This window comes from Pelodiscus sinensis, chromosome 2 (genome assembly GCF_049634645.1).
Source record: "Pelodiscus sinensis isolate JC-2024 chromosome 2, ASM4963464v1, whole genome shotgun sequence".
NCBI classification, from domain to species: domain Eukaryota; kingdom Metazoa; phylum Chordata; order Testudines; family Trionychidae; genus Pelodiscus; species Pelodiscus sinensis.
The window spans coordinates 129,030,862-129,049,830 of record NC_134712.1 but is presented as its reverse complement, the minus strand read 5'-3'; the positions used below and the strand labels follow the sequence as shown (position 1 = coordinate 129,049,830).

The 18,969-nt window shown below is 42.7% G+C and overlaps 1 protein-coding gene across 5 annotated transcripts in view; it reads right to left on the bottom strand.

Moving 5' to 3' along the window:
• CDH18 (cadherin 18) overlaps positions 1-18,969 on the bottom strand; it is a 1,055,536-nt gene that overhangs the window by 485,919 nt on the left and 550,648 nt on the right. Inside the window, exon 1 of one of the 5 annotated variants that reach the window (XM_075921431.1) lies at positions 4,381-6,801. The exons of the other annotated variants lie outside the window; for them this stretch is intronic. The gene's annotated coding sequence lies outside the window, so the exon portion shown is untranslated. Of the gene's footprint in view, positions 1-4,380; positions 6,802-18,969 lie in introns of those variants that run through there. 5 annotated transcript variants of the gene reach the window in all.

Here is an 18,969-nt window from a genome sequence, read left to right as displayed (position 1 = left end):
TCCACGTTTCTTTAGATTTAAGGGAAATTCTTTAGCTCCAGACTTAAGTTTACCAATTTTGGGGTGCCTATTCCTTAAATTGGTAGAAGCAGAGGATAAAATAGGGTTTATAATGGATACTCATTTACAACCTTAACTTTGAAGCTGCTCATACTCCATAATTAGGCATCAGTCCCTATAAAGTATTAAGATATTATTTAGATTCATTTTAGAGATGAAGAAACTAAGACAAGATTAAGATTAAGGACAATAATAAGGACAAATACAAAGTATTACACCAAGGGTGTGTCTAGACTACAGGGTTTTGTCGACAAAAGTGGACTTTTGTCGACAAAACTATACCTGCGTCCACACTACCGCTAAGTTCTGTCGACATAACGTCGACAGAACTCAGCAGTTTTGTCGACGCTGGTAAACCTCATTTTACGAGGCATAACGCCTTCTGTCGACAGAGTTCTGTTGACAGAAGGTGTTATTGCATGTAAACTATCCTTTGCGTCTACACTACCATGTAGTGGATGTAGTGTAGACGCTCTTTGTCGACAGAAGTTTTGTCGACAGTATCTGTCGACAAAACTTCTGTCGACAAAAGCCTGTAGTCTAGACGTACCCTTAGGGGGGAACAATCTTATTTCAAAATGGAAAGGACTAACTTTGAGGAAGTACTACAGAAAACGATCGGGGGGGGGGGGTATAGTGCATAACAAATTGAAAATGAGTCAACAATATTACATTATTGCAAAAAAACCTAATAATCATGCTGGGTTGTATTAGCATAAGTGTTATAACATTTCCACTCAACTCAGCACTGATAAAGACCTCAGCTAGAGTACCATGTCCCATTCTGGGAATCACATTTTGGGAGAGACATGGACAAATTGGAGAAAGTTCAGAGGACAGCAAAAAAAATTACTAAGGAGCTAGAAAACAGGAGCTTTGAGAAAAGATGGAAAGATAATGGGCTTGTTTGTCTGGAATAGAGAAGACTAAATATGAGAGGAGACATGACAATAATCTTCAAATACATGAAAGGTTATAAATACAAGGTGATAAATTGTTCTCTTTAGTCACTTGGGACAGGATAAGTAATTGGCTTTCATTGCAGCAAAGAAGCTTAGGTTAGACATTAGGAAAAGCTTCTTAACTATAAATGCAGTTAAGCACTGAAACAAATTACCAAAGAAGGTTATGGACTCTCCATCATTAGAAGTTTATAAGAATAAGACAGGCAAAACACATGTTAGAGGAGAGTCTTTCAATAATATTTAATTCTGCTTCAGTGCAGACGACTGGACTAGATGACCTACTGAGGTCCCTTCGGCTATGTCTACACTACAACACTATTTTGGGAAACCAAAGTATCCTGAAATAGCTACACAATTTGCATAGCTCAAATTGCATATCTTATTTCCAACTATGGCGCAGTGCACATGAAGCCTTCTAGTGCTATATTTCTTGATTCTATGACCAAGTGACTTGTCCAAGATCACACAGCGAGTCATGGCAGAATATCGAACAGGATTAAAGAGTCCTGATTCTTGTTATCACTAGACCATAATCCTTTTCCTTTATGCTCCTATATCAATGACCCACATATGTCTCCCGCTGAAGTCTCAAACCAAATTCCAGCTACCTTTCATACATTGGATTACGCAAACTACTGAATGCACTACCATTTCCTTTCAAACATTTATGTATATTGCATATTCGGTGTCTAACACTTTAATCAGAATACATTTTATTTATTTGCTTGGTACCTCTTCCCACCAACACCCCTTTATTTCTTGTCAGTCTCTATCCCCACACTCAGTACATTTTAAAATGCTCTGCTACAGTGTGTCATTACTGATATTCTAATGTAGGGCTGCTGATAGGACATGCCTGCCAAGGATAACTTGGCTGTGTGTTTGTGTGAGAGAGAAATGATTTATTGATTCCTCTCCAGTTTGATATGGTCTGCTCAAGAACATTGATCGTGCCCAGTAAGTTCAGTGCCACAACCACATTAACAGAATCCTATTTATTAATCAAAGTAGGATTTTAGAAAACCGAAGCATAACTTTTCATGTCCATTAAACCCTTTTCATTAGACTCTGAAGAAAGTTAAACGTTACACACAGTTGGAATGCAAAACCACCTGCTTTACAATGAATTTCTTTTAAAATTTTGGTTTCTAAATACATAGGTGTCACTAAATTCCATAATAAAAAAACAAGGAAAAATGTCAATGTATTTAAAAAAAAAACTTTTCTAATGCAGACTGTGTCCCAAAGTACGCTAAATTAGGTAACGGACTATCTACTGCAGATGGGTCTATAATGGCACACATACATTGCTGGAGCAAACATATATGTTTTATTTTGGATCTGATAGTCAGATATTTATGGCATTCATTGCCAGTTATTTTACAGTATTTTCCTTCTTCACCAAGCACTAACTGCAACTATTAGAATTTTAACTGGGAAGTAAAGCATAGCTGTACAGTATATGCGGCTCAGGACAGCCAGTAAACTTCTTGAGACTGAATCACAGCATAGTTCTAGTTCAGGAACTAAGGAATATTCTATTACACTGCCCAGGGAATTAAAATGTGTAGAATGTAATTATCCAAGCTGTAATTTTGCCAGAATACCAGGGTCAGCACTCCTACTCTTCTCACATCCCATGGGATTTTTAACATCTGCAAGTGATCAGGTGGTTTAGTCTGCCCAGATCTATAAGATAGCACCATCTCTGTCAGCACAATGCTCCCTAACATGCTGATGCACGTGATCAATGCTGACTTAAAGAGATCAGTACCATCTATTTGTTATCTACACATAAGATCCTGCTCATAGCTTTTTGATGGTTTGCACAGCAGAAATGAAACAGGAAGTGAGTCATTAGTGCTAGTCAACAAGATCACTAGTTATTTTTAATAAGCCTGGAAACATAAAAATATTCTCATTGATACAATAAGTAGAACTGCCATGTGGAATGAAAACCATATCTTGACTTGAAATCCTGTAATATATTTACTCAGTGCATATCCAAGAAATCTTTCTAAGACGGCAAATCCAACAGGGTAATTTAGCATTAGATAAAGTCTGGGTTTTTTTTTAATAGATTTCCTGAAGACATGTGTTTACTATCATAAATTAAAAGAACAAAAAGAAAGTTGTTTTCAGACAACTGTATTTGATTGATTGGAGCACAGAAAATAAAACTTGGAAAACAATGGAGCTATGTTCAATGTTCTGGATGAAGAGCAAAATCTGTACCTTAGAGTCAGTGGTACTATCAAAGTTAAGTCCATGCTCATTTTACCTTTCCTTTTCACTACTTTTTCTTTGAGCAAGAGAAGACTCGGGGCATCACCCCTCTTGTAGTTGGATGTATTAAAAGTCTCAATTTAGACCACAAAGTACCTATAAAAACTGTATGCTCTCTTATAAAGTCTTGACTCAGAAACGTACTATTTGTTTATACTTGTACATGCCAGTGGCTTCCCCACCCTCCTGCAGTGGTATCAGTCGTAAAAACACATGCACACGGGTTCTTTCAGAACACATGCTAGTGAAATCATATTGATTAATTCCTTCCTTCCTAGAGCACTCAATTCCAAACCCCGTAGAAGTGTAATTGGCAAAATCATTGGGTGAGCTAAAAGTAATGCTAAATCATATATTATTTGTTGTTCAATAGCACTAGTGGTGGAGGGGTGGGGAAGGGGAAATGAAGGGAACTCTGATTTCTCCCTATGTATCGTTTATAGTGCCCTTTACAAGAAGTAAAAGTTCAGTCAGTGCTTAAGCTTTAACGAGTAGCTACAGCTAAAACCATGGCAAGAGCTCATTTCTACTGCAATTTCAGTGCTCAGACATCACGTAATGTTATGGACACTGGAAAGACTGATTAAAATCATTGTTCACATATCAAATATAATGTTCCTGCTATACATTCTCACATGGTTTTCCTAGCTAGCTATAGGCAAACCATGTGAGAGTATATATAAATGAGTTCTGATCTAACGCATCTGAATGTGATCACCATTAAATTGCATCTGTATATTATTCTCACAAGTTATACAGCAAAAATGTAGGTATTGTTAAGACATTCACAAATACACAAAGAGAACAGAGCTATATGTTTATGCTTATATTTTGTTGGTTGCACTGCAGTATTCTTGGATAAGCAAAAACAATTTGAAAATATCACAAGGATAAGGCTTACAGATTAGAATTAACTTCAAGATAAGCATATTATAGGCTGTGAATGAACTGGTATAGTAATATTTCACAAAATATTGTTGATACTGGTTAGAAAATTGTATTAGCAGCACCATAGTCCAGAAATATTAATGTTGCTACACATTAAAGTGTCATTTTATTTAAGCCTTACCTTGGCTGATTTGCCCTAACTGGTGAAAAGGAACTTAATTTATAAGAAGCAAATGGGGACTTTTCTCAGTTCTCATAGCACAGCTGCTCCCAGTCCTCAGAGAGGCACACGACTCCAGCTCTGTGTACCTCCAAACCCCTCAGCTCATATGTTCTGCTTCTGCAGCTCTGGAGAGCTTCTCTGATTGGCTGGCACTGCCTGTCTGCCTGATACTCTCCCTCTCGCTCTCTCCTCTTTGCCCCCCTTGTTTTTCTTTCTTAGGCACTTCAAGGCTGTGCAAATTCTAGAGCATACAATGTTGGTCCTCCCCTTTAGCCCTATCAGAAAAGACTTTTTGCATGACACAAAAAAGTAAACAGATATCTTAGTACAGCATTAGCATAACTGCAAAAAAACCCACCCTTTAGCACTAGAGCTCTGGAGAAAATGACAGCCAGGGCTCTGTGGCAGTTAGCCCATAAATTCAATGCTGGAGAGGGAGGGGGACAGCAGAAAGAAGGGAGTTGGTTGTCAGATGGATTCGGGGTGCACAGAAGCAGTGTTCAAGGGAAATCACACAGTTAGGCATTCGTTGGCAACCTGATAATACATTTTCATATTTCTGTGCAAAGTCGTCACAGCCTGCTAAACATTCAACTGCTGTCTCATTCATCAGTGATCTGATAGTGGATGAGAGATTCACTTAGAGTTATATCCTTTAATGCCTTATTCCAGGCTAGCCAGGGCACAAGATTGTTTCATGTTGGCTAGCTTACCTCCCTCCAAGTCTGCCCTAGATATTTAAAGAAGAATAGATATGGATTTTCTGACCTTCAACTGCTGCTCATTTACACTGATCTACTATAAACTGCAACTCTGTAGGTATTTTGTTGCCTCAGACTGCTCTAGCTCAGACACATTAGCTTCATGATTATTTTTTCCAAAATCCATGCCCGCACATCCCACAATCTGGTCATCTGAAGAAGTGGGCTGTGCCCACGAAAGCTCATGGTACCATCTACATGTTTTGTTTGTCTATTTGTCTAACAAACTATTTGTTATTTTTAAAGTTTATCCTGTACAGACTAACTCGGCTACACCTCTGAAGTTCTTTAATACCTTCACTACAAACACACACATACCCCTCACCCCAGGATAAATACCACTGACCTGACCATTGACCAGATTTTAGATAATAGAATAAATAAGTGCCAGGCCCTGCTTACCCAGCCTGATGTAGGAAACCCATAAAAAAGTAATTACCATATACAAGTGGCAATACTGGTACAAAGACTGTTGGCAGACATGGATCCATTCTTTAGCCATAAGGACAGAAGTATAAACTGGGATGGATGGACAGATGAAACTGACTATGCTGAAGTTACACAAGAAGGACAAATAGGAGAGGAAAATATATCTTAGTGAAACAAAGAAATGCAAAAAAATACTGGTTAAAAGAGAGATGGCAAGAGAAAAGCAACAATTTAATGCAGGGTTAATCAATATACGGCCCATGGGCCACATGCGGCCCGGTGGCCTGTTTGTTTATGGCCCATGGTGCGGTTTGGGTTTACAGTGTGGTTTGGGTTTATGTGTGTTTTAGTAGTTAAATTCTTGTACTGTTGTGAAAGCAAAACAAAAAAGTAGTCAATATAATGGTCTTCTGTCGATATGCATTTTAGTAGTTAAATTCCTGTAATGTCATTGCTCATTAAAAATGCTGTCCTATGGGTGGACATCGGGTAAATATTGCATTTTATTACTATCAGAAGAACTGACTTAAATAGGTCCTGAATGTTGTGTAGTCTTGACTTAATTTTTGTATTCATGCCCATCAGTGTGAAAGAAGCTATTTGCACATATTTGCATATATATTTGCATGTATATGCAACCAAACTTCAGTTGTGGCCCTCAGCATGTGCTGTGAGTATCATTGTGGCCCTGGGCTTCCAAAGTTGAGTAGCCCTGATTTAATGTAATTGTTCTAGAAGCAGATATCCTGAGTCAGATGAAGGTAGCAGCGGAATTGTGTCCTGTGAATAGTTAAACTCACAAGAGGATGCAATCTGGTGCTGGGTCTTGCATTTTTGTTTGAAAAAGGCTCAATTAGCTTCTTTGTGAGACATTTTTTAAAAGACCTGTGCAACATGGGGAGGAATGCTGAAGCCAAAGGGAGTTAGAAAGTTTGGATTTGTGAAATCTGAACTCTCAGAAGTGAAACAGAAACTGAACATATGAATCAATGTTTTGATGTTCAGTATTTCTGCATGCCCTTTTTCATGCAGCTTCTGCTCTGAACAAACTAGGTTTTGCATATCTCCATATTGGTTTTTGTTTGTTTGTTTGTTTTTAACTCAGCTCTTGTGACTCTTATTGTTACCTCAGGAATAACTTCCTCATAAGGAAAAGGTTGGAGTGCATCCATTTTACAGATTCTATTGGTATAAAATGGTTAGAGATGTTCTGAATGATAGAGGGGCTCTTGGGAGGAAAGGGCTAGTTAGAAAAAATGAAGTTTTAGGCTATGTCTAGACTACATCCCTCTTTCAAAAGAGGGATGTAAATTAGACATATCGAAATTGCAAATGAAGCCGGGATTTTAATTTCCCATGCTTCATTTGCATAACGGTGGCCGCGCATTCTTTCGAAAATGGGTATTTTGAAAGTGAAACCTCCACTAGACACGATTCTTTCGAGGAGTACAGGATCTTTTGAAAAAGGGATTTTTCCCCAAAAGAACCCCATCTAGACAGCTGTTTCACTTTCAAAATACCTGTTTTCGAAAGAACACGCGGCCGCCATTATGTAAATGAAGCGCAGAAAATTCAAATCCTGGCTTCATTTGCAATTTCAATATGTCTAATTTATATCCCTCTTTTGAAAGAGAGAGGTAGATCAGACATGCCTTTAATATACTGTCTTTATAGGATGTCACAAGACATTACAGCAAACACCGTTCTCCAAGTAGATTGTAACATCTTGGATAAAATTCCACTAAGGAAAGGGTTGAGGTGACCCAGAGGCAGACGCCCTCTTATAATGAGTTCATCAATTCTGTTGTGATGTTTGACTCTCAGGCTATGTCTACATTACAGGGTCTTTCCAGGATACCTCCAGTATCCCGGAAAAACTCTGCCACATCACGGGAATGCGTCTGCGCTTTCTTTTTTTTTTTTGCGGATGAGCAGACATGGTCTTTCGGAAACCCTGTCTTCCTCTTCCCACAAGGAAGAAGGACTCTTCTGAAAGAGGAGGCTTTTCCGAAATTTGGCCCAGTGTAAAGCACAATTTGTGGAGTGTAGAGCGCAATTTGACCCAGTGTAGAGCGCAATTTGCGTACCTTTTTCCAATAGATCACAGTAGTGTAGACGTAGCCTCAGGCTATCATGTCTTCATGGTTTTGCAGGAACAGACCAAACGGTGAACAATCGCTAAGGTTGACTGTCTGGCTAAGCGTTGAAGAAGATGCTGCCTTTCATTCTAGAGCTTATAAAGAGAACCCAAAGGAGCAAACAGCCTATCTCTGTAACATCAAGTTATCTGTGTACAGTGCTTAAGGATCTTCTTATAAAAGATGATTGTAGAAAAATGCATATCAGTCACTGGAATGTAATATTGCGTTACTCTCTGAAACTGAGAGCATGGGCATTGCTGATGTCAAGTTCTTTTACATTAAACAAGAAAACATGCAGGGGTTCTCCTCTTGGTTAGTTTATTGTTTACAGATCTAGTTAACCATTTGCAGTATAGTTGTAATTTATCTGGTCTCTTTGCTGGTGCTTAATATACTAAATATAGTAGCTTGCTGTTACCTACTAGATAACTAATCATTCAGCTAATATTAAAATAATTCTAAATACACTGCATTTTTCATTGGTAAATAAGGTAATAATGAATCAAGGTCATCCCCAGGAATGTTCAGAAAAGCAAAACTTTGGTAGAACAGTGCTGCCAGTTCAACTTAATCTTTTAGAAAAATAAATATACTGTGTACAGCAGCAGACAAAGAAACTTAACACATTTCTTGACAAGGGACCTCATCATTGCTTCTAGAATCTCTACTTGTAAAATTATATTAAATCTGGGAAGTCTCATATTCTTTAGCAGAAACTTTCCAAGTTTTACAACAGTTAGAAATTCTTCCTTCTATCCAGCAGGCCTTTTGTTGTTTTGCCATCAATCTACTTTAATACACTGAAAGGGACGAGATCACCATCTCCGAAAATGAATTAAACTAGCTGTTTGAATGGTAATATTTTTCATGGTTGTAAGCAGGGTGAAATGTTAGACTGGACTCCACCACAATTTTTGTCCTCAGCTGAAATGCATAATAATAGCGAGCTACATCTTTGTGTATTGTTGTCACAGTGATTGTTTTTCTTCTTTCCTTATCTTATGTCTCATGTCATAAAAACTGTGATGGTTCCCCAATGCTTTATGAAAATTGGCTTATGAATATAAATATGCATAACTTGAAGATGATTTGGACAAAATATCTCATGTAACCTATCAATTTTAATGTTACAATCTGCTGGATTTTGGTACTTGTATCATGCTTGTATGTGAAGTTAGAAATATGAAGTATAAGACTGTTTATGGTTTTAAATGTACTAATGAGAGCCATCCCTGGTGACCCCACCACAAGCCTTAATGAGCTGGAGGTCAACATACTGACTTGTCAACAGCTTTGTTTGTCATTTAAGTCAGGAAGGTGGTTGGTCCTAGGAAAACATGTGACCCTACCATGTGGTACTAGGATTCCATTTTGATGCTGGTATTTTTCCAAAAGATTCCCGCCTTGACGGAGAGTCTATTTAAGCAATGGGAAACTCTCAGACCTTTGTCTTTGTCTAGCCTGGGGAATGTCCTGACACATTAGGATACAAAGAAGGATAAAGATCCAAGTGAGAGTAAAAGAGTTTTTCTCTAATTTTAAAATTATGCCTGAAATACAAACATTTCCTTAGGGTAAGAATTTGTATGCAATAAGTTTGTGAGGTTTTTTTGTGACTGGGAACAAGCTAAGCTATTTATTTAAATTTAGTAATTTACTTTGATCTGTCTTTTTTTCAGTTGCAACCACTTAAATAGTACTGTTTGTACGTAATAAAAACACTTTTGTTTACTATCAGGCCCAGTATAAGTATCCGGGGGAACAACCACTTTTTTAATTGATAAAAGAGGCTTAGATGATAAGCTTTCACTGTGTAAAACTTTTACACAGAGGAAGAATAATTTATCCTGGGAGTTTTGGTCCCACTTGGGGGTTGTTTTCCTGGGTGTTATGCCCCAAAAATGCATCTGCCCAGAGTTGAAGTGGTTCAATGTCTGCATTGCTCTACTGGGGCAAGGGAGGATGTCTGACTTTGTCTGACCAACAGGACAGCATGATGGGGAGCCCCAGAGCACAAGAAGGTGGGTGTCAGTGGCAGAATCAGCATACTGGGAAACAATCCCCAGGAGACTTCCATGACTACACCCCATCAAAAACACTTTTTAATACACTCAGCTCCATTTAAAACACTTTCTCATGTTACTGACAGATGTAACAATAAAACAATAAATGTCCATGTAGAGAAAAGCATTTCAGTAGGATGGTCATTAAATTACCATTACCCTCACCTTGTTGTTTTCTACTCACATTTGTTGCATATTATTTTAATTAAATCTAAGATCCTCTAGACACTATTTTCCCATGAGCGTTGACATTACTAACATGATAAGGCTTGAATACTGATGAGGACCTTAGGGAACTAAGGTAATACAAATAATAATACTCTTTAAAGTCTAGGGATGTGGAGGTGTAACTGTATACATGGTTAAATGATGAACCTGGGCTCATCGGTTAACCTTCATGGTTATAAGAAGGGTCCCTATATGGATCTCGGCACACACCAGATCCCCAGGAGCTACCTGCCCTCCCCACACCCTGTGCTGCTGCTTCTGTATCAGAGGCAGCAACACAGGGGGCAGGCAGGAACAGCCTGCCACCCAACGTGTAACTGCTGAACTTTTCAGCACTTACACATTTACTTGATTAAATGCATTTTAACATCCCTAGTCCAGTTTTTCTCAAAGTAGTGTGCAAAACCACTTAGAGAAACCTGCTAACTGGCCACTCCGGTGTGTTCATTTGCTGGCTCCGTGGCCACAGAGCCTCATGGTTCCCATTAGCTCTGGTTCTCCGCTTGCAAGTAAGGGGAGCCACAGAAAGCAGCATGAGCCGGGTATTTGGGATCTCCTTTAATGTTAACAACATCAGAGACCCAGACACACAGGTGAGTGCTGCCTGCTCCTGAGTAATCCAGGGAGGAAAGTGGTGGCTATAAAGGGATTCAGTAGACTCATTCTATGCACACTAATTTGTAAAGTTTGTCCTTTATGATTTGAAAGTTTCTGACACCCACCAAAAACAATCTGGCAAAAATGGACTAATATAGCCCTTTAATAGGCATAATCTTTGTAATAAAACTATGAATCCTTGCATGCCTGGGCCCTTGCAGCAGGAAACAATTTCCCACAACTCTCAATCTTATGAAACATTTAAAGTTACACAAGACTGGATTTCGTTAAAATTAATATGAACATTATTTGTTGTTTATAGATACTCTTACAGATATCATAGTGATTGACTGCCATAGAGAATGAACACCTCAATTTAATCACAATAAATATAGACCGTGAAAAGTAACTGTCTTTTCCGTCTTCTGGATTGATCATCTTATCAAGTGAGATGGTAGTTAATTCTTTATAGTCTCATAATCCTCAAACTGATACTTCACAAGGATGCCAGTTAGTGCCAATTTTACCAATGGATATTTTAAAAAAGGTTTTGTAACATGTACACGTGTCCAATGGAAACTGATTCAAACAAACAATTCATTCTATATAAAGGCTCCTCTAGTTGATACCCTTTCTCATTCGGAATTCCATTTTTTAAAAAAAGTTTCTTTTAAAGTTTGATTAGAAAAAGAAACTATTTGTAAAAGATCTGCAAATTCTGCACCACTCAACAAAACTCAAGGCGATGGTGATGATGCTGATGCTGTGTTGGATCCCTATACATCAAATACCACTGGAGTATTATCTAACAAAACAACAGCTGTTGCTAAGCAGAATGATGCCAATAACAGTTGCCAATCACAGAAAATGAGGGATATGAGGACCCATTTCCCCTTAGTATTCCATAAAACTACAGGCAAAATGTGCTGACTGAACATGTAGAAAACAAAGTTGCACATGCATGCGTGTTCCCATTTAATTGTGAACTAAGCAATTCCCTCCTCAGCTGCAAAAAATGCACTGAGAATATAAATGCATCTCAACTAGAGGGAGGCAGTGGTTTTCTTTACTGAGGTCTGGTCCAAACTATGTAGTTAGGCTGATCTCACTACATTGCTCAGGACTGTGAAAAAACTCACACTCTGTGAAATGAAGGTAAGGGATATAAGTTCTAGTATAGTCATCATTATGTTAACAGAAGAATTCTTCTATTCACCTAGCTATCACCTCTCAGGGTATGTCTACAATACAGAGTTTTGTCGGAAAAACAGAGGTTTTTCTGTCAAAACTTACAGAACGTCCACACTGCGATCTCGTTCTTTCGCAAGTAAATCGAAAGAACAGAGGGGGTTTTCCAGCATTGGTAATCTATGAGGAACGAGCCTTTTTGTGAAAGAGTGCCTTCACAAAAAGGTGTGCGTGGATGGGGAGGAGGTTTTTTTTTTTTCCAAAGAAGAGGCCTCCAAGAAAAAGCACAGGTGCCCTGGTGGCCACTCTATACAAAGTCATCACAACTCTATAGTTCCTGTCTCATAGCCCCTTTTAAAGCTGCAGGCACCCTGGACAAGCCTTGTGGCACGAAGCTGGCCAGAGAGCAGGATTTCACCACACGGCTGTCCCTACCACAGGCCTACTCACTGATAGCTGAGCCACAAGTCCCCCGCGACTCCCCTGGTCCTCTCCAGGAGCAGCCCCAGGGGTCCCAGGACCCACCCAGGGCCCCGTCCTAGTCAGGCCCAGAGATCCTATTCCTCCTCAAGCTGTGGGGCAAGGAGGAGACATTACAGGATCCCTGGGCCAAGCATCGCAACACCGACATTTATGGCTGGATGGCTGCCTCCCTGGCGGAGAGCGGACACCCACCCCGGACCGTTGAATAGGTCCGGAGTAAGGTGAAAGAGCTCTGCCAGGGATATGTCCAGGCTACAGAGCACAGCTCGCGCTCAAGGGCAGGACCTGACACCTGCTCCTATTACCAGGAACTGCATCACATTCTGGGGGTGGCGAAACTTTCACACATTCAGGGCGGGGGAGGCAGGCACACAGGGGGCGGCGGGTGAGTGTCACTCGGGCTGCTTGGGCTGGGTATCGTGCAGTTCTCCGTGCACGTGCAACCATGTGCTGAGTTACTGTGAGGCACGTGGACACAGCAGGCAGCCCCTGAGCATGGGTGGGATCCTGCTCCCCAGCTCAGGGGAGGCTACACACATCCTGCCACAGTGGAGGAGGCACTCCAGCTGGAAGCAGGCTAGCCACAAGGGCACAGGCACGACCCCAGGCAGACTGAGGAGTGCTGCACACAGCATATGGGCATGCCTGCATGTGCGAGGCAGTACTCACTCCCACAGTGAGCTGCACCTGTGCCTGCGAACCCCAGAGAGGCCCAGGCTGCTCCCAGCTCCTCTGCCACCCATGAGGAGATCCCAATGTGGCTGCACACTTCCCTTGACTGTATGTCCGTGGGCCGGGGGAATTAGGAAGCGAGCAGGATGGTCCTCTGGGCAAGTCATAGTCCCTGTGAGACAGGGCCTGATGTTCAGGCCCTATATGGCCCTCCTCTGGGCCATGGACTGTTCATCGCTGCTCACAGTGGAGGGCACGGCCTCAGGGACAGGGTCTTCAGGGATGACTGACCACCTCTCCCTGGGTATGTCTACACTACCCTCCTAGTTTGAACTAGGAGGGTAATGTAGGCATACCGCACTTGCAAATGAAGCCCGGGATTTGAATTTCCCGGGCTTCATTTGCATAAGCGGGGCTCCGCCATTTTTAAATCCCCGCTCATTCGAACCCTGTGCCGTGCGGCTACACGCGGCACGAACTAGGTAGTTCAAACTAGGCTTCCTAGTTCGAACTACCATTACTCCTCGTGGAATGAGGAGTAACGGTAGTTCAAACTAGGAAGCCTAGTTCAAACTACCTAGTTCGTGCCCCGTGTAGCCGCACGGCACAGGGTTCGAACGAGCGGGGATTTAAAAATGGCGGAGCCCCGCTTATGCAAATGAAGCCCGGGAAATTCAAATCCCGGGCTTCATTTGCAAGTGCGGTATGCCTACATTACCCTCCTAGTTCAAACTAGGAGGGTAATGTAGACATACCCCGTCAGTGTTCTGCACAGCCGGACTAAGAGCTGAGCCACACCACCGCCGCGACCCTCCAGAGCCTGGGGGACCCAAAGGAGCACCAGGGTGCACAAGGACCTGATGCACCAGCACATCAGTGTCCTTTGTGACATCCACCAGACCCTGGTGCACAAGGTCTGCTCCGTCCTGCAGTAGCGGGAGCATGCCTGGGACCAACTAATGCAGCAGTGTGACACCATGTGTGCCGTCATGGCCCGCATGACGGCACACCCGCTTGATGCCGCTACTCCTGGCTTCGAGCCTCTTGCACCCCCTGCTATGTTAATTCCTCCTCCACCCACCCCCCTTGCTATGCCTCTGCTCCCTCCCCAGGTGATGCCCATGCCCCCTCCTCAAGTGATGCCTATGGCCCCTCCCCATTCCCCCTGCCAACCCTGACGCTGCTCCAGCCCCCCCCCTCCTGTCTATCTTTCTGTGTTCCCTGGACCCACTCAACCCTGACAAGGTCCCCGCACCTGAGGTGCCACATCGAGCTGCCCCCTACCAGTTTTGATCCTCCCTCCTACTTATGAGTCCCTCGTCCCAGTGCCCACCTTTCCTGAATCTGAAATCAATGCAGATGGCATTTTTTAAAAAAACCAAACCTTTTAAAAACCAAACATTTATGGGGAGGTCAGAGAAAGGGCAAAAGGAAGGATTGTGGTGGTAAAGGGAGAGGGCTGCAAGCCAGAGGCCCCTAGGGAGGAGGCCCTGAGGAGAGTTACTGGGGTCCTTGAGAGAACTTCTTCCTCAGGTCCTTCCGGATGTGCACCCTAGCCTGATAGGCCTGGCAGATGGCAGTTGTCCGTGGCTGATGGAAGACTCGCCCATCATGGCCGGCATCTGCCCCCCACCCCGGGGAGAAGGCCTCCCGCTTCCTCTCCACAATGTTGTAGAAGACACAACATGATGCCCCCAACTCGGGGATGTTGTGCTCCCCCACATCGAGGCAGGTGAGGAGGTACCGGAAACATTACTTAAGGCAGCCGAAGGGGCACTCCACTTGAATCTGGGTCCAGTTCAGGTGGGCATTAAATTGGTCCCTGCTGGGATCCAGGTGGCTGGTGTACAGCTTCATAAGCCATGGCATGACGGGATAGGCTACATCCCCTACGATGCACTGTGGTGGCGGCGAAGAACATGACCACCTCAAGCTTCCTGTGCAGGCTAGAGTTCCGGAGGTCACAGGCATCCAGTGCCCTGTCCGACCATCTGATAAATATGTCTGTGAAGTATCCCCAGTGGTTGACCAGGGCCTTCAGCACCACGGAAAAGTAGCCCTTCCTGTTACTATACTAGGCCGCTCAATGTTCCGGTGCGTGGATCAGTATGTAGGTCCCATTGATCGCTCCCCCACAGTTCGGGAACCCCAGGACAGGAAATTCGGCCACAGTCGCGTCCAGGTCTCCCAGACAGATGACCCTCCACAGCAGGATGGAGTTGATGGCCCTTACAACCTGCAGAAAGAGACAAAGAACTACACAAAACAGAGAAGGAGAGAGGGGGTGCCTGAACCCTTGAGAGGTGCCTGCCCCCCTCTCCTCCCCTGCCCCCCTCAAACATCTCAGGAGCCACCTCTTATGAGGCTGCCCTCCTCCCCAGCAGCAGGGCTGTATGAGGGTGGGATGGCATAAGGCCCCAGGGATGGGGCTCCCCCCTCACTCCCACTGCACCCTCATAGCCCCCAGCCCCTCCTTTCCCAAGGGTCCCCCTTATACAACACTCTCCCACCTTCTGCAGGGATGGCAGCCCAAGAGTGCTTTACCTCCATGAAGAGGGCCCCAATGGTGAACTTCCCCACGCCGAACTGGTTGCTCACTGACCGGCAGCTGTCTGGCATGGCAAGCTTCCACAGGGCGATGGCAACCCACTTCTCCAGGGGGATGGCGGGCTGCAGGAGGGTGTTGCATCTTTGGAGGGCGAGAGCGAGCCAGGCACATAGCTCCAAAAAGGTGGCCTTCTGCATGCAGAAGTTTTGGAGCCACTGCCGGTTGTCCCACCACTTCATGATCAGCCAATCCCGCCGGTCCAAACTGGTGTCGAACCTCCAAAAACTTCCCTCCATAGTGGGGTGCAGTTTCCAGAGTGGAGCAGCCACAGCCCCGGAGAGGGACCCCAGAATGAGCTCGGGGTCCTGGTCCTGCAGGACCAGGAAGGCAGCAGACAAAACTGCATCATGGCCGTGTGGTGTTACCGCATGCCCAGAGGCAGATCCGGCTCCATGGCACAAAGGAAAAAGCTGTGGCATCCACAAAAAGAGCAGGGCAACCACAGTAGGCACTGATGAAGCTTTGCTATCACTCGAAGAGACAGGCAAGTATGCAGCAGAAACAGAAAAACGGCTGTCCAGAGGGGGTCCCTTTAAGCGCATGTCTCTGCAGGGCTCCAGCAACAGCACTCAAAAGCAACTGTGACCTAAAGCCTTGGCTGAAGTGGTTCTGGGTGGCCTTCTATGCAAGAGAGCATCAAATCAGTCTGGATGCTCTCTTTCGCAAAAGTGCATCACTTTTTTGATGCGCTCTTGCGCAAGAAGTTTTTTCGGAAGATCTCTTCTGATAAAAGCTTCTTGCGCAAGAAGCCTGCAGTCTAGACGTGGCCCTAATGTGTAACCTAACTCTCCCTCGCTACAGATTAAGCTCATAACGTTCTTTTCCTGCATTTAGTGCAGTAAAAAAATATTTGAGTACCAAATGATTTGGTTTCAAAATTTTTGTTTTCAAGTTAAATGTGGAATTGGACAGAATCTATCACCTCTCTGTCATCTGCTTCAATTCACTTCAGGTCAGCACTGAGCAAAAATATAAAAGCTGAGTAGTCATCTATAGAGCAGAAAACAGGAATTTTAGAACAGTTCTTACAGGACAAGTGATAAGTTCATGAAAATCAGTTATATCAACTGGCCATAGTTGTTGGGCAAATGATTGAATGGTCCTGGAGATAACAGTCATACCATTCATATTGGTGGCCCCTGCCTTTCAGTAAAATGTCTAATGATCCATGGAGAAAACTTGACCTATCCTGTCTGTTTCTGTTTATCATAGAATCTTAGAAATGTAGAACTGAAGGGACTTCATGTGGTCCTCTATTCCATCTTCTGTGCTGAGGGAAGACCTAGTGTATCCTCATTTCACGAGGAATAACGGTAGTTTGAACTAGGAAGCCTAGTTCGAACTACCTAGTTCGTGCCGCGTGTAGCCGCGCTGCACGGGGTTCGAACCAGCGGGGTTTTAAAAATGGCGGCTCCCCGCTTATGCAAATGAAGCCCGGGAAATTCAAATCCCGGGCTTCATTTGCAAGTGCGGTATGCCTACATTACCCCGCTAGTTTGAACTAGCGGGGTAGTGTAGACATACCCTATGATGGGGATTAAACAACTTCTCTTGAGAACTTACCTTACCCTAATAATTTGTTTTTTCCCCTAATGTCTAACCTAACTCTCCCTTGCTACAGATTAAGCCCATTACTTTTATTCCTATATATAAAATGTATAACAAGAAAATTTGGGTACCACCCTCTTTATAACAGTGTTGACATATGATGACTACCCCAGTCTCCCCTGCCCTGCACAGTTATTGGGTATTGGGTCTTCTTTTCTCAACACTTGAGATGCCCAGGGGCTTTTTTAAAAACTTTTCCTTTTAGATCAGGCTTCTAGCCATTTATCATTTTTGTTGCTTTCCTCTGGACTTTCTCCAGTTTGTCCACATCTTTCATAAAGTGTAGCACTTAAAACTAGATATAATATTCCAACTTAGACCTCACTAGTGCCGAGCAGATCAGGGCAACTACCTTCTTTGTCCTACATACAACATTCCTGTTAATACACCCAGAGTGATAGCCGCACTTTTGTTGTTGGTGCATAATCAATCTGTGATCCATTCCCATATCCTTTTCTATAATACTGCCTTGCTAATTATTCCCCATTTTGTATCCGTGTATTTGATTTTTCCTTCCTAAGTGTAGTGCTTTGTATTTGTCTTCACTGAGTTTCATCTTAGTGATTTCAGACCAATTATCCACTTTTGTTTTTCAATTCTAAATAGACAAGTTCAGTTTTTAGAGTTGAAAACTTCACCTCTTTCATAAGCACTAAACATTTATTTCCATAATGAAACTAAACAATACAGAATAAGCCACTTATTTTTCTGAATATCAGAAGCACAAAATTTCTGAGAAGCTGACTGAATGCTGACAATCAAAAACTTGCAGCTGTATAGTCAAGTCAAATCTATATTTTCATCAATTCATACATCTGATGTAACAATCGGGATTTTGAACATGAACTTTCTAAACAGAAAGTCTCTTCTAATGCCTGTCCACAGAAATGGCATAGCTTTAGAGGGCTAAAGACAAAATAAGCTACACAAGTTGAGCACCATCAATTGCGTAGCTTAAGTTGAAATAGCTTATTTCAGCTTTTGGCATTATCTACACAGCAGGAAATCCAAGAAAGATCACTCTTCCTCTGACCTTCCTTACTCCTCATAAAATGAGGGTTACAGGAGTCAGAGTAAGAAGTTCTCCAGCTCAACATTATTTCAACATTATGTCGAAATAACTGCTTGTTGTATAGATGCAAACTATGTGATTTCGGAATAACGTCAGTTATTCCAAAATAACGCTGCTGTGTAGACAGACTAAAAGGCCTGTAAGATCATAGACCAGCAGAGAGTAACTCTAGCTTAGACTAAGCAATATACTAGATGCTGGACTGAAAGTGAGAATTCAGATATGCAAGAAGACATTTCTATTGATGTATGAGTGTTCATTCCATTGACATTACATTGGTGAACGCAATGAAGCAGTGTTGAGAGGAAAAACTTCCAAATGCTACGGGATAGAATCTGCTTTGAGACATGAAAATGTTTTCTCACTACAGAAAAGCCCTTTGGGTTCCCTTACTATTATTATTCCAAGTACTATTATCTTCTTTGGCGAGGAGTCCTGTGGCACCTTAGGGTATGTCTACACTACAAAGTTAATTCGAACTAATGGACGTTAGTTCGAATTAACTTTCATAGGCGCTACACTAGCGCTCCGCTAGTTCGAACTTAATTCGAACTAGCGGAGCGCTTAGTTCGAACTAGGTAAACCTCATTCTACGAGGACTAAGCCTAGTTCAAACTTACTAGTTTAAATTAAGGGCTGTGTAGCCCCTTAATTCGAACTAGTGGGAGGCTAGCCCTCCCCAGCTTTCCCTGGTGGC